Genomic DNA, 14,292 nt, shown 5'->3' with positions numbered 1-14,292 from the left:
CTGTTGTGCCCACAGTGTCATGAAGGACCTTGCCTGGCTCCCTTGTGGCTGGCACCGACCGGGATCGGGGTGGAGCCCCAGAAACATGAGGGCGAAGCCCTGAAGCTGTGACTGCTGTGACACGTGGCAGTCACCCATGAGGAGATGACGGTGCTGTGGGACCACAGGCTGGACAGGAGGGGTGCCAATGCCCTACCCTCAGCCGGCTCCTTGCATGTGAAGGTAGACAAGTCCTGCATGGGGCCTCGCTGGAGTCAAGACCAGTGTGGCACAGTGAGGCTCAGGGCTCAGGGTCACTCCGCAAGGCCCAGGACCCTGGCCCTCGGCATCAGGCCGGTCTGTGGAGCCAAAGGAAATGTTCACCTAATAAAGGTGCTAGAGGGGACTTAGAGGCCATCAAGTGCCCTCCTCCAACCAGAAGGGGCTGGGCGAAGAGGACAGAAGTTCGGATCAGTACGGTCTGTGGCATGGAGGCACCGCCATGCTGGTGCTCAGGGGCCCTGAGCCTGCTGCCCCAGGACTCTGGCCTTGCTTGGGCAGGCTGGCCACTGCACATTCTTTGTTAATGATCTAATCAGTGCTTAACCCTTCCTTGTATTTACCGGGCTTCTCTTTGAAAAGGAGTTTACCCAAGGCTGTGCAGAGACACATCTGTATGCATACCATCGGAGGGATGGTGGTCATTTCGGGAAGGAATCTGTGTGCCTTGTGGACGCACAGCTTAAAGCCCGCTTGCGTCACAAAGGCTGTGTCCCTCGGATCACAACCCCTACGTGGCTTTCCTGGCAGCCAGAGGACCAGGAAGTAGCTGTGACAAGGAACTGATCCCTTATGCTGAGCCCACCCAGGAAGCCAGTCTCAAAGTGCCCCGGGGCAGAGACTTCCCTCACTTCCTGGCCTGTACTTTCCCAGCTGAGGCGTCTTCTCGACGGGCAGGAAGGACATTCAGCCACTGGCCCAGCTCAGCTGGAAACAGTTCTGCCCATTCAGAAGTCCCGACCACCCAAGGCAGTAGCCAGCGAGAGTCAGTGCTGATGCACTGATGGTGGAGCTCAAGGGAGGCCGAGGTTTAGGGGCCCCAAGAGGAGGCTGGCAGGGCTAGGGTGGGAGGGCTGCTTCTGCTCCCACCTGCGGAGCTGATGCATCTGGCTACACCTGCGCAGCACCCGGAGTAGGGAAGCTTCCTAGGAAGGCTCCAGGAAGCTGCGACTCAGGGCCCCAGACTGAAGGTGGGGCCACTCGGTGGGGACATCTGGGGGAAACCGAAGTGCCCGAGGGGGGAGAGGACCTCGGCTCAGGTGTCTGGTGCCTGGCATGAGACCTGCCCTGCCCAGCAGCCTCAGCCCAGCACCAGCCGGGCCTCCAGGGCAGAGCACAGCCCGGTCAGCCCCTCACAGCCGTCAGAGCCGGCAGTGTGGTGCACACAGTGAGGCCCAGAAGCACTGGCCTCCCTCCCACTTCTCACTGGCTTCTGGACAACTCTATATTTGGATATTTTTAAGGGAAGCTCTTTATTGTTGTTCAAATATGTCTCTCTCTAAAAATGGGAAATGACCAGGCTAGGGATTTGGCTCAGTGGCATAAACGTCTGCCTTGTAAGCACGAAGTCGTGAGTTTGATCCCTGGTACCAAAAAATAAATAAGTAAATAAATAAATAAATGGGGAAATGACCATCCAGCCACATTCCTGCCAGGTTCCCTCAAAGGAGCAGACAAGGCCAGACTTGGCTCACGGAAGGGCAGCTTGGAACTTCTGGTCCAGACAGAGATGCAGGGCCCACCCCACAGCATCAAGGGAGGACCCAAGAGCCAGGCAGACTGGCACCTGTGGCCCAGCAGCTGGGTGTCGCTGCTCACAGCCGCGTGGGCCGTGGCTGACAGCGGGGCAGGCAGGTAAGCACACCTGGAGATGAGGGTGAAGGCGAGTTAACGCAGATCTCCGCTGAGGAGCTCACTTCCTCCATGGCTTTCCTAGGAGCCACCGTCCATGTGCAGGGACCGCCCTCAGTGCTGGGGCCATTCCCATGACTCAGGCCCGACCTCCGCCTGTGGAGCCACAAGCTGAGGACCCGCTGTCCAGGCTGCATCAGTGACCTCAGGCTGGGGCACCCCGCCCACCTGGGAATGCATTCCTTTCTCAGTGGGTGCCAGAACTCCGCGTGGCTGTCAGGCACAAAAAAATTCCAAACAGTTTTCATTCTCTAGTTTATGACTCAGTGCTGCCTTGGACCAAACCAAAAGGATCAGACAAAAGAAGGGAGCAGCCCCTGCCACTGTGACAGCTGCTGGGCCTGCCCACCGAGGGCAGACAGCCCAGGAAAGCAGTGCCGGGGGGGCTGACCAGGCCTGAGCTCCTGCTGCCTGGGCGTCCAGCTGGAGAAACTGGACTGTGAGGCAGGAGGCTGGAAAGGATCAGAGCGATGCACGGGCCTCGAGCTCACAAGCTGATGCCGCCTGCCTCCCTGGCAGGACCACTCAAGGCCCCTCGAGCTGGATGGGACTCTGCTGTGGGGCATGGAGAATGTGTGTGTCGCAGGAGGTGACCAGGTTGCAGGGTGGACAGGTGGGCCCCGGCAGGCTCGTTGGCTCTAGGCGCCCTCCCTGCAGGGCCTTCCCATTCCAGACCCTGGAGACCACCAGACTTGGGTAGGGGTCCTGGGGGACTTCAGCCTGGGCCGCCGAGGAGAGGGCCCAGCCCCTGCTCCTGCAGCCTCCAAGCACTGCTGCTGGAAGATAAAGTGTGCTGAGACATGGGGAGAGCATTTGGAATTTTATCTCAGTGGAAGACAGTGCCACCAAGCCCCTCACAACCTCCCGCCCCCTTCAAGTGCCCACGGTGCTGTCCCGTCGTTCTTGCCTCCTTCTGAAGCGGCTCTGGGGTCCTGTTGCACTCACTGCCCTGGCTGCCTCAGTGTCCTGAATCAACTCAAAGCACTTAGCTCTGTTTCCTGCTCATTTTGATTTGGGGGAAAAGCCAGAAGTCGCATGGTGCCTGAAAGGATTTTGGCCCAGTTGGGACACTGTAGCTGGTGAAGCTGGGAGGCGGGCGGAACCAGGGGCTCCATCTTGAGGTCGTCTCCCCGCCCCTAGGAATTTACCTGTAGCGCCAAAAGAGTACCAGTGGGCTACCTGTGCATCACTAACGCCCCTCAGGCACCACCCCAAACCTAAGCTACAAGTATCCCCCCATACCACGTGTCCGACGGAGAGAATGCCAGCCCCTGGAGACCTGGAGGGTCAGGGGTTCTCTCCCCGCATTCTTAAAATAAAGGCCATTTATATTTCATACTTCTTATCTTTTCAGTGATGCCAGAATTCTATCGTATGGTTCCCTGACCGGGAATCCAATTCTATCAGTGCTGATCTTTGAATGAAGTGGCAGAGGGTCCGCCATAATCTTTTTATTTGACAGCCTTTGTGATAAGTAAGCTGTGATTAAAACATTCATTGAATATTTAGTGTCTTTTTTTTTGGTACCGGGGATTGAATTCATGACCTCACCCTTGCCAGGCAGGCGTTTATGACGCTGAGCTAAATCCTCGGTCTCTTAGAGTGAATATTTAAATAAAAAATGTATTAGACTGAATTGCTATCTGTTCCACTGAAAACTGCCCTTATTTCAAACACCCATTGTTTTTGGCAATGCATCTTTTACTATAAAGAGTATTTTTAACGTTTACATAAAAAAAAAATTTAAACGTTCACCATAGCTTGGGATCATCTCGGGTGTATCGTCTTTGCTGAGTTCTTGGACTGAGTGCAGCCCTGTAGCTTTATCAGTGGGGAAACTGAGGTCTTGAGGAGGCCGTGATTGCCCAAGGCTTCCAGGGGCCTCAGAGGTGGAGCAGGAGCGGGCTGCTGTCGCTCTGGCCCTGTGCCACCTCCTGGATCCTGTCTGCTCCCAGGCTCCCGCTGACTGCACCACACTCCCACCTCCTCCTGCTGAATCAGGGCTGGGTCTGGCCATATCCACAGCTCCTCCCAGGCTGCCCTCCAGGTGGTGGGACCCAGGCTGTGTCGGCCTCTGACCTATGCTCCCAGGCAGCAGCAGCAGGAGGCTGGAGGCCTTCTTCGCTCAGCTTCTTGGGTGCCGTCTGGGCCGCCCCTCTCTTGCCTCTCTGTCCTTGCCTGGTGGCTCCTGCCTACTCCCCTCACTCCCAGCCAACTCCTATCCAGAGAGCTGGCCGGGCTGGGTGAAGGCTGTGTCACCCCTGTGGCTGCTGCTGCATTGCTTACCTCCAGCCCTGGCTCTGCTCCAAGCCCCGTGCTCCACCCAGCTCCTGACTTGCAGGGTGCAGCAGGCACCTGGGAGCTCCTGCGCCTAAGCTGGGAACTCTCTGACCTTCCTCTCACCAGCACCCCAGCCCAAGATTGAGCCCTGGGCCCTGTCCCCAGCCATCTCTCCAGGACGCTGCCTTCCCTGTACCCCTCCGGCCCCACCACCTCCCGCCCTGACCCCCTGAGGCCATCCTGTCCTGCCAGTTGGTCCTTACCACACACCCAGCCGCCTCTTGGCACCCTCTGTTCTCCTGGCGAAGCTCTGCTCTTTGCGCTGCTCTGGGAGGAGGGCGGCTCAGGACCACTTCTCGAAGTCACCACCACCACTGTCAACGTTTTGCCTGCCAAAGCTCGGTGTAGGTGTAAGCAGACCTCGGTACCCCAAGCTCTGCCCCTGGAAGTGACCACCGGGACCCGGCAGGAAGCGACAGCCCAGATACCTTTGCTCCTCTCAGGAGGAATGTGGCCTAGCAGAAAGGAGTTGATGCCTTTCAGGCCATTAGGAGACATAAATCAGGAGAGTTATGAAAAGAATATTTATGAACACTCTCGGGTTTTTCCATTTCCCGCTCCTTGTGCAATGGACTGTGAGTCCCTGGTCACTAGGGACGGGGTTAGCAGAGCCCAGCGGTAGCCCCCATGTTACTCAGCCAAGCGTAAAGCCTTCCGTCCGGCCCCTGCCTGGTGCCACTGCCTGTCACCAGCTTCTCACCGGCCTCACCCGGGGCCAAGGTCCAGGCACAGATGACAGCTCACACAAGACTCGCAGTGGCCCCCATGCCAGGGCTCGCCGAGGCCTCACCTGCCCTCTCTGCCGGCCTCCTGGCCCGTGCTGCTGCTGCCCCGGCCTCCTAGGGCACCTGCAGGCTGTCTGTCCCTGTGTCTCTCCATCGCTGGGTCTCTGCCCGCCCCCCTGAGGCCTGTGCCCGTCCCACACAGCTTTGTGTCCACTGCCTGTCACATTCCATAACTGTTAATTAAGGCATCCTGTTTGTTTACGTTTGGCTTTCCTTTTCCAGGAACCCATCTTTCCTAAACCACAGGAGACCCGCATTCCCAGAGCCTAGCCCGTCCTCCGAAGCCCTGGGAAGGACTGGGAGCCATGGGTCTCTGCGGAGTCCGCCTTGGGGCTGGCCGTGTCAGACTCTCCCTGTGTCCTCTCACGGTCTCTCCCCACAGCCCGGAGCTGTCAGTTCTTACTGACTTCATTCTGAGATAAAAATCCTGAGGCCGAGAGATGCTGAGGTGCTCATCCGGGGTCCGCATGGGAGGCAGGCGTTGCTAAGGACAGTTACCGAGCCAGGCCTGCTAATCCACAGCCTGCGCTCAGCGTGGCCGTGCACACAGCCCAGCCTGTGAAAGACACAAACAGTGCCTGACACACACACTTTTTAAAAAATCATTTAAAAATTTTTATTTATTTTTGCCAGACATGGCTGTTTACTCAGGTAGTTCCAACACTCTGGAAGGCTAAGGAAGGAGGATTACAAATTTAAGCCTGATCTGGAGCAGGAACTTATTAAGACTCTGTCTCAAAAGTAAAGACTACATTAGGGCTGAGGATGTGGTGCAGGGTGAAGCCTCTGGGTTCAGGCCTAAAACAAAGACAAATCAATGAATTAATTAGCCTTTTTTTTTTTTTTTTTTGTAACAGGGATCAAACTCATGACCTCATGCTTGCCAGGCAGGCGCTTGTTCAGCTGAGCTAAATCCCCAGCTGGAACTGTATGTAAGATACAACTCGTGCAGGAAGACAGGGCCTTCCTAGGGGAGAGTCACACAGTGCCTGTTCCTTTGTGCCTGGCGTATTTGCCTTGGCTTCCAGCCTCTAGCTCCCTCTGTGCTGTGACCGAGCTGCTTCCTTCCTTCCTAAGACGGAGTCATATTCCACCGCACGGCAAGGGTGAGTCACTTTCTCCACCTGTCCACTGGGCGATGCTTTGTTACCATAAACATTGCCGATATGCACACAGGAAAGGAAACGCGTCTTTGTGTCCCTGCTTTTCCTTCTTTGCATGCATACCCAGAAGCGAAGCAGCTGGTGCTACTGTCACTCTACTTTGAATTTTAGAGGACCTTCCACACCATTTCCCTCAGCATCGCCACTGTTTCCCATGACTGCCAACCGTGCATGCAAGCACACCTTTTAGAAGTCCCGGAAAGGTCATCTACCAAGCACAGGCAGCCCAAACACATAAATGGAACAGCATCCAGTTTAAGAATTTCCGCACAGGGAAAGAAACTATCAACGGGGCGAAAAGACAGCCTGAAGGCTGGGGGAAATATTTGCAAACCACACAGCCAATAGGCTGATATCCAAGCTACAGGGCGGGGAGGATTAGGGTATCCCAGCAACACACAGGCTAGAAAGCAAATCATGGACCAAGGGTCTCGTCTCGGTGGACGTTTCTCAGGAGACAGCTGCCTGATGGCCATGGGTGGAGGAAAAGCCACTCAGCCTCGCCCATCACTGGGGAACAAGAAATCAAACTGTGGTGAGATCAGCTCACCCTGTTAGGATGGCAACTGTCAGACAGAGGAAATGGGCATGTAAATCAGCATGTCACTGTGGAAAACTTTACGGAAGTTCCTTAAAAAACTGACCATAGAACCATCCGGTGTCCAGCAGTCTCCTTTCTGAGTGTAACGTCCAAAGGGAGGGAACCCAGGCATGCAGGGGACTTTGCTCCCCCACGATTACTGTAGCCTCATTCGCAGCAGCCAAGAAATGGAATCTGCCTCAGTGTCCACAAGCAGATGAATGGGTAGAGGAAATGTGGGGTGCGCATGTGGTGAGGGTGCTGACACCACCTGGAAGAAGGGAATCCTGCCATTTGCAGTGCTGGGGAACACGACCAGGGGTGCAGAACGGGGTCCTGGGGTGCTCTCCCTCACATGAGAGTGGGCTGGCCACGGGAGGGCGACGGTCAGAGGTACAGTTTCAGAAGGTGAGGAAGTTCTGGAGATCCAGCGCACCTGCAGAGACAACGCTTCACGCCATGCAGTGGAAGCGTGCGCTTGGAAACTGCAGAGAGCACATTTCATGGGATCTTCTCACCAGCAGAGCAGGTAATGCAACAGCTACATGAATTAGCTTGATTTAATCATTCCACAGCATACACACGTAGCACAACTATAAATACACACACTTTTTAGAATTAATGAATTCTTTTAAAGTGGCCTCAGAAGGGCAGAGGTGGGTAGGACAGAGGCTGCGGTCAAGCTTGAGAACCGCTAAGATGGGCACAGGAGCACTGGCTCACCAGTGCCAGCCCTGCCCTGGCTCGGTCACTGCCTCTCAGCGTTGAGGTCGCTTGCTAACCCCGGGAGATGGTGCCCTGGTACGGGGGCAGGGAGTAAACCCAAGGTGGCCACAGCCTGAGGAGGCTGAATCAGTTCTCCTGGAGACTCCTGGGGTCCCAAGAAGGGCACAGCCTGGGGACAGAGGCAGGGCTGCCATAAGCCAAACACCCCAGCCGAGCACCCAATATGTGTCTGTGGACCACCGAGCCCATTAGGCTGCCCAGGGCTCCCCTGTCCCTAACGAGCACCCACACTATCAGCTGGTTCCCTCCCTAGGTCTTTCTGGTGTGCTCCGGGTAGCCCTTCTCCTGGGAGGTGTTCCCATCCATCCCGAAGCTGTCAGGGTCTCCCAGGGGCCCTGTCCCACAAGGGAAGGGTGGGTTCCAGGCCTGGAGAAGGAGGGAAAGAGAGGCCCCGCAGAGACGGAGGCAGGGGGAGGAGCTCCTCCCTGTGTCTGCTCTTGGGAAAGCTCCAGCATCCGCCATGGTGAGGACCCTGGCTCACAGAGGCCCAGGAATCAGCAGAGGTGATGACCAGGAGCTGGGCCTGCCCATGTGTGGAACATCCGGGGCCCATCTCAAGAGATACTATTTCTCAACCAGTGGGTGACCCCAGCCTAGCGACCAAAGCTGGGGCACTTAGAAAACTTCAGACCCCTCCCTCCAATCCCTGTCCTCCCCCACCTGTCATTGAACAGCAGTGTGGGTCCACATTAACCCTTGAGGAAGACCTCTCTGGCCTGCAGGTTACTAACCCGCTCTGCAGGGACAAGCCCCACTGCTGTGCCTGCTGGGTGAGGGCTCCTCACAGGCCAGCTCTGCAGGTGGTGCCCAGTTACTCTCCCTGAGGACTGTGCGGGTGACCCACAGCCACTTGTGCTGCCCCTGCCTTTGCTGGTGCCCTCTACAGCTTCTGAGACATTTCCCAAGCTAGGGCAATGCCAGTTAGCTCAGGCCACACTGACCGACAGAAGAGGGCGATGAGCTGTGTGACCATGCAGGGCTGTGGCCATGGGCGACAGGACAGTGGTGTGCACAGGTGTGGAAGGAAATTCAACCTCTCACTGTGACCACAGATCCGGTATCTCAGGAGAAAAACATGGAAAATGAGAAAACAGTTCCTGTGCTCAGGACGCATGGCCGTGAAGGAGATTTTTCCCTTAGTGATGTCCTTTCACGCTGGTTTAATGGTGTTTTTGCACTTAACAAAATTCCTGGGACAAAAAGAGGAAGCAGAGAGAGAGGCAAATCAGAGAGACAGAGACAGGTACTCAGAGAAACGAGGATAAGGTGACAGACAGCCGGCATGGCCCAGCCAATCAGAGGGGACACAGGGCCCTGGAGGCCGGAGGAAGGTCAGCGCCCAGAAATCCATGGCACAGGGGCTGGGCCTGAGGAGGGCATGAGGTGGGGTGTGGGGCCTCAGGGAGCCTGGCTGGATGCTGGGCAGGGACTGGGGCATGGCAGGCCCTGAGGCCCTCTGTTTTCCCTCTGCCAATGGGTAATTTACTCACTAAGTGCTAACGATGTGTGGAGCAGCTTCAGGGCCTGGGAGTGACCCGGAGCCCGCCCGGGGCATGGCCTGCACAAACACATGCAGATCTTGTGGGGAGGAAGTAAGCTAGGCCTAGCTGGGGTGGGGCGGGATAAGCTGGGGGTGGGGGCAGGAGCAGGCGCCAGGCACCCAGGCTGCAAGGGCTGGAGGAAGGGTTTGGGTGGGGCCCATGGAGAGCAGTGGTGGCCTGTCAGCAGGTGGCTGATTTGTTTAAGGTGTGGGCTTTGTTCTGCTTTATTTACTGCTGCGTGAAGAGAGGGTTTTGGAGCAGGTGCTTGAGGGAGGACTGAGGACCAGACAGGGGAGACGACCAGGCAGGAACCTCCGTGTGGATGGGGAGAACAGACAGGCAGAAGGGGATCACAACTCCTCAGAGAAGCGTTTGGGCCTGGAAACTCCACTGCCTCACACAGACTGGGTGCTGGCTCAGGAACAGGGCTGCCAAGGCTCTGCCCTCCAGCCCAGAGCATCAGATTCAGGAGGGAGCAAGTCGGGCCTTAGGAGGACCTGGCCTGTGCCATGGTCCGGGAGGCCTGAGGCCCACAACACTCCCAGGGACCCTGGGCATCTGGAGCTGTGTCCAAGGGAGTGACTTGGAGAACACCTGGCTTGGGACGCAGGTTGAGGGTTAGCCAGGATGCAGACGCCACAGAGGCCTAGTGAGGGGTGGTCCCCCATGGCTCAGAAAAGAACAGTAGAGAAGACAGCACTGGGCAGCTGGAGCAGCTGCGGCTAGACAGGGTCCACACTTCTCAGGGAGGGAACTTGGGGACCAGCAGGGTTCTCTTGCCTGACCCCGCCCCCATTTTCCCCAGCAGCCCATCTCTCACTGGCCTCCGTCCGTCAGCTTTGCACACAGCCAAGGAGTTGTGCAAAGACCTGGGGGCTCTGTACACAGCCAGGAACTTCCACAGGTCAGCACTGCTCGGGTCCCCTCCTGTTGCCAGACTGAGAGGCTCCTTGGGGTTGAGGGACTAGTGCGGAGGTGTCCATGCCCTCTGGCAATGTCCCAAATTCTTAGCTGAGGCTTACTTTGAAAGCTTAGTAGAGGTGTGCCAAGGACTAGCAAGAAAGAATTTGCTCACCTCTATTTTGCTCAGGTTCCACAAAATAAAGCACACAGCGATGCCTACACAGGACTGCAGATAATTGCTGATAATGTGAGTGTTTGCATCTGATGTTTTTCACATAAAAGCATCCTCGATGTGCTATAACCTGTCAGCCACAAGGCATTATAGGAGGGTGGGCTGCAGAAGGGAGCACACGCAAGGCTTGAGCGGACCTGTTGGCGGGCCACCTGCATGGTCTATCGAAGCTAAGGTAACCCTTCACCCAACTCAAGATCCTTCGGGTGCAAGGTCCCAGTAGGGCAAGGAGCTGGGCAGGCCCAGCTGGGCAGGCCGGGGCAATTCGGGTGCATTAAGGCTGGCAAGAACATTTGCTTTTTCTAAAAGCTGTACGGAGACCACACAAGTGGATTTCAGCAACTCAAACCGCCCTAGGGGAACCAGGGCAGGACAGAGCGGTGCTGCGGGCACAGCGAGAGCAGCAGGGGATGGGGGGTGGAGAGGTCTACAGGGCAGAGCCACTCTCCTCTCCTTGCCGCTCACAGTGCCTGACCCTCCCCAGAGCCCTGAGTGGCCTTCTCCCTCCCTGGAGCTGAGGAGACCCCAGATGTCCTTGGAGCTGTCCGATGTCACCTTCTCCTACCCAATGCCTGACCACTAGCGACAGACTACGCATGCAGAGGCGTCGGCTGTGCTTCCAAAGAGAAGACAATCCGGATCCCACAGCTGCCTGCCAGACAGCAGGTCCAGCCCTTCACCAGAGGAGCAGGCTGGGCCCTGCACTGTGGATTCTGGGCCAAAGCAACCATCACCCCATTAAGAAGGAGCGTGGGCCAGCAGACAAACAGCCACACATTCATGAGATGCCTCTGCTCATCTCCACACCCGTAGCAAGTGGCTGTGTCCACCAGTACTCTGGAAACGTTCCCCAGAAGCTGCTTTTTACCATGGTAGAGACTCAGAAAAAGACAAAAGCTGACCTGAAACTCATCTCCCAGAGTTCTCTTGCTCTGGAGATGCATTGTGGACGGCAGGGAGTTTGCTATCTGGAGCAAGCTGGTCACTGTGTCGAGTCACTGTTGTCCAGGTCCACTGATAGCATTTGCACAGGACCGACAGGGTCCTTCGAGGTTGGCACAGCCCGGACAGAGGATGGCGAGGAGACAGTGCATACCAAGGGCCTGCGGTGAGAAGCGCAGGAGGCCGGGGCCCGGGGAAGTTAACAGAATGCCAGAGGCAGTGGTCAGCAAGCAGAGCCCTCCAGCCACTCCCCACTCTGAAAGGGCTCCGTGTTTACATCCAGGCATTGCTGCTGTCCAAGTCCCTCGAAGCTATTCATGACCTCCCCTTACCTGGTGGTCTTCATTCCCAAAGAAGCTCTGACATCCCTGGAGTCCGGGTGACTCTTCCGGCTCCCTTCTGGGCAGGCCCTGTCTCCACTGCCGGTTGGACGCTTGGTTGCACTGAGCCCTTCCGCAGTGGGCCCTTCCGGAGGAGAACACTGTATTCAGTGTGTTCACTGATTGACCTCCCCACGTCTACCGTCAGCAAGATTCTTTTTCTATGCAAGACATTGAAATTCTAACTTAAAATATTTTTTAGTAACTTTCTCCAGGGCGTCCAAGGCCTGGTTGCAGCAGGAGACTGCCTCCGGTAGCTGTTAACAGTTCCAGATTTGAGGTCAGTTATCACTATATTCAAATGACCTTTTTTTTTTGTAGGTCAAAAAGGAAGAATGGGGGAAGTTTCAAATGACTTCACAAATATACATGCAAAATTCACAAAAAAAAACCCATGATCACCAAACGCTGCAATCACAGGCGTCCGAGTATTCTGCAGCAAAGTGCCTGCAGCCAGGCCGGGTGGTTGCCTGAAATGCATGCAGGCACTGGGAACGGGGCCACTTTCTGCAGCTTGACTGCTGTCTGGGGCATCAAGGACCCTAGGCCACTCCAGCTGGGCTATTAAACTCTCCCATACTTTGAAGAAATGGTTTCTCTTCTGGTGTGTGTGTGTGCGTGGTGTGTGTGTGTATGTGTGTGTGGGTTAAGGAGGATTAAACCGAAGGCATTCTGCCTGGGAGCTATATCCCCAGCCCTTTTGATATTTTATTTGGGGACAAGGTCTCACTAAGTTGCCCAAACTGGCCTTGAATTTGCAATCCTCCTGCCTCAGCCCCCCAAACGGCCGGGATTACAGGTATGCTCCACACTACCTGTCTTCTCCTGGCCTTAAGGTAAAATTTCCTGGAGGTGACACTGTCAGCAGGCCAGCCGAAGTCTGGAGAAAGAATGTGTGTAACCACAAGCTTTTACATTTTAGGTCTTTAGTTCCCCAAAGATGATGTCAGAGGACAATAATTGGTCATAAAAGCCGGAGGCGCCTGCTCCAAGACTTTAGAAGACTCCCAGCTTGTAGCAGCACAGCCCTGCCTGCCACAGGGCAGCAAGTGGGCTCAAGTTCATTCTTTTGCTTTTAATTATTTCCTCTCCATAAAAACAGCACGCGGCTAGAACTCACTGAGTTCAGAATGTTCCAGGGCTCATAATCAGCCTGCCCTGTTCCAACTCGCTGCAGCGCTTCTCAACAGCTTCCCATGAGCCTCCTCCGACCCCTCCCGGTCCTCCAGAGCAGCCTTCTGAAGGCCAACGATGGGCCCTGCAGGGTTGATGCTCTTCCAAACCGGGTGCCCGGAGGCCTGTGAGCCTGTCCTGCCTCATAGGGTGGTCTGAGCAGACGTCTCCAGACATACAGATGCCTTCAGGTATCTGGAAACCTAGGTTAGCTTCTGAGGACAGGACCAGGCCTGTGTTTGCACTAATAGGCCAGAAACATGTGCCCGGATTTACCTTTCAGATGGCCCCTGGGGAAGAATCCTGCAGGATCTCTGCTGGGGTCTGCGGCTGCCTGAGTGCAGTCTCAGCAGGCAGCACTACTTGGCTAGAATTTAGTATTACTTTGTTTCCTCTTTTTTATGAAGTTCTTTCTATGATAATTGATACTGGTTTCCTTCTTCAAGGCAAACTTACTCTTTTAATAAAATACAGGAGTCCTTTAAAGGAAAAATATTGCTCAAACTGTTCAGGAGATATATCCAGAATTAAGTTCAGGAACTTTTGTGCTTTCTGGAACACTGTTACAGGCAGCGAGGTCCGAGACACTGTTAACAGGAGCTCACCCTCTTTCAAAGGCATCTCCCACCAGCTCTGAGCCCCTCCTTGCTGAAGCAGGGCCACAGCATGTGAATCTCTGGGGGTGGGGCGCAGGGTGCCCTCCTCCTTCCCAGGGGCGCCCCACCCGTCTCCTGCGGAAGATGTCTGGTACCCCTTGTACTTTGGGAGGAGTCGTGGTCAGGGATGTTCTCTTGAAGAGCTGAGACAGGTTGGAGGCCGGAACCGGGACAACTTGAGGCACCCCTGGAGTCAGCCTGGGGTGCTGAGGACCTCGCCTGTTGCACAAGGAAGGAAGGCAGAGGCTCCCGGGAGCAGACAGTTTCCGCAAGGCCCCTGTGGCTCCTCCTCTTTACTCCCCGGGCCCTTGAGGCCAAGCTTCCAGTCTCTCCCGCCTACCCTCAGGTCCAGTCAGTTCCCGCATCCAGCTAACCTCAGTAGGGCACACACACACAGTACCGACTTTTAAAATCATGGTGCTAAGCCAGGGGTGGATATGGCACACGCCTGGACCCCAGGCCTCAGGAGGCTGAGGCGGGAGGATTACAGGTAGGCCAGCCATGGTCAATTTAGAAAGACTGCCTCAAAATGAAATCAATGCCTAATAAAAAGGGCCGCGGATGTAGCTCAGTGTGAAGGCCCTGAGTTCAATCTCCAGTACCACAAAAATAAAAGTATGGGAAACCAAAAAGGAGAGGGCTGTGGACGGTGGTGATCAGCTGGAGACACAGGGTAGGCACATGCCCAGCCTCACTCCGTTTTATTTCATTTACTGTTCTGAACGCCTGCCTCTCGGGACAGTTTCACAGAGAACACCAGAGGCTCAGAGTGGGTCCCCCACGGGTTCGGAGCCACGCAGCAGAGAACCCGGGGAGATTAACAGGTCCGCGCTGATGCAAACGCTTCCGGCGCAGCCGGCC

Source organism: Cavia porcellus, unplaced genomic scaffold, assembly GCF_034190915.1.
Source record: "Cavia porcellus strain 051 isolate PalLab524CR breed Dunkin Hartley unplaced genomic scaffold, mCavPor4.1 scaffold_5, whole genome shotgun sequence".
In the NCBI taxonomy this organism is placed as follows: domain Eukaryota; kingdom Metazoa; phylum Chordata; class Mammalia; order Rodentia; family Caviidae; genus Cavia; species Cavia porcellus.
Note: the sequence above shows the minus strand (reverse complement) of the source record.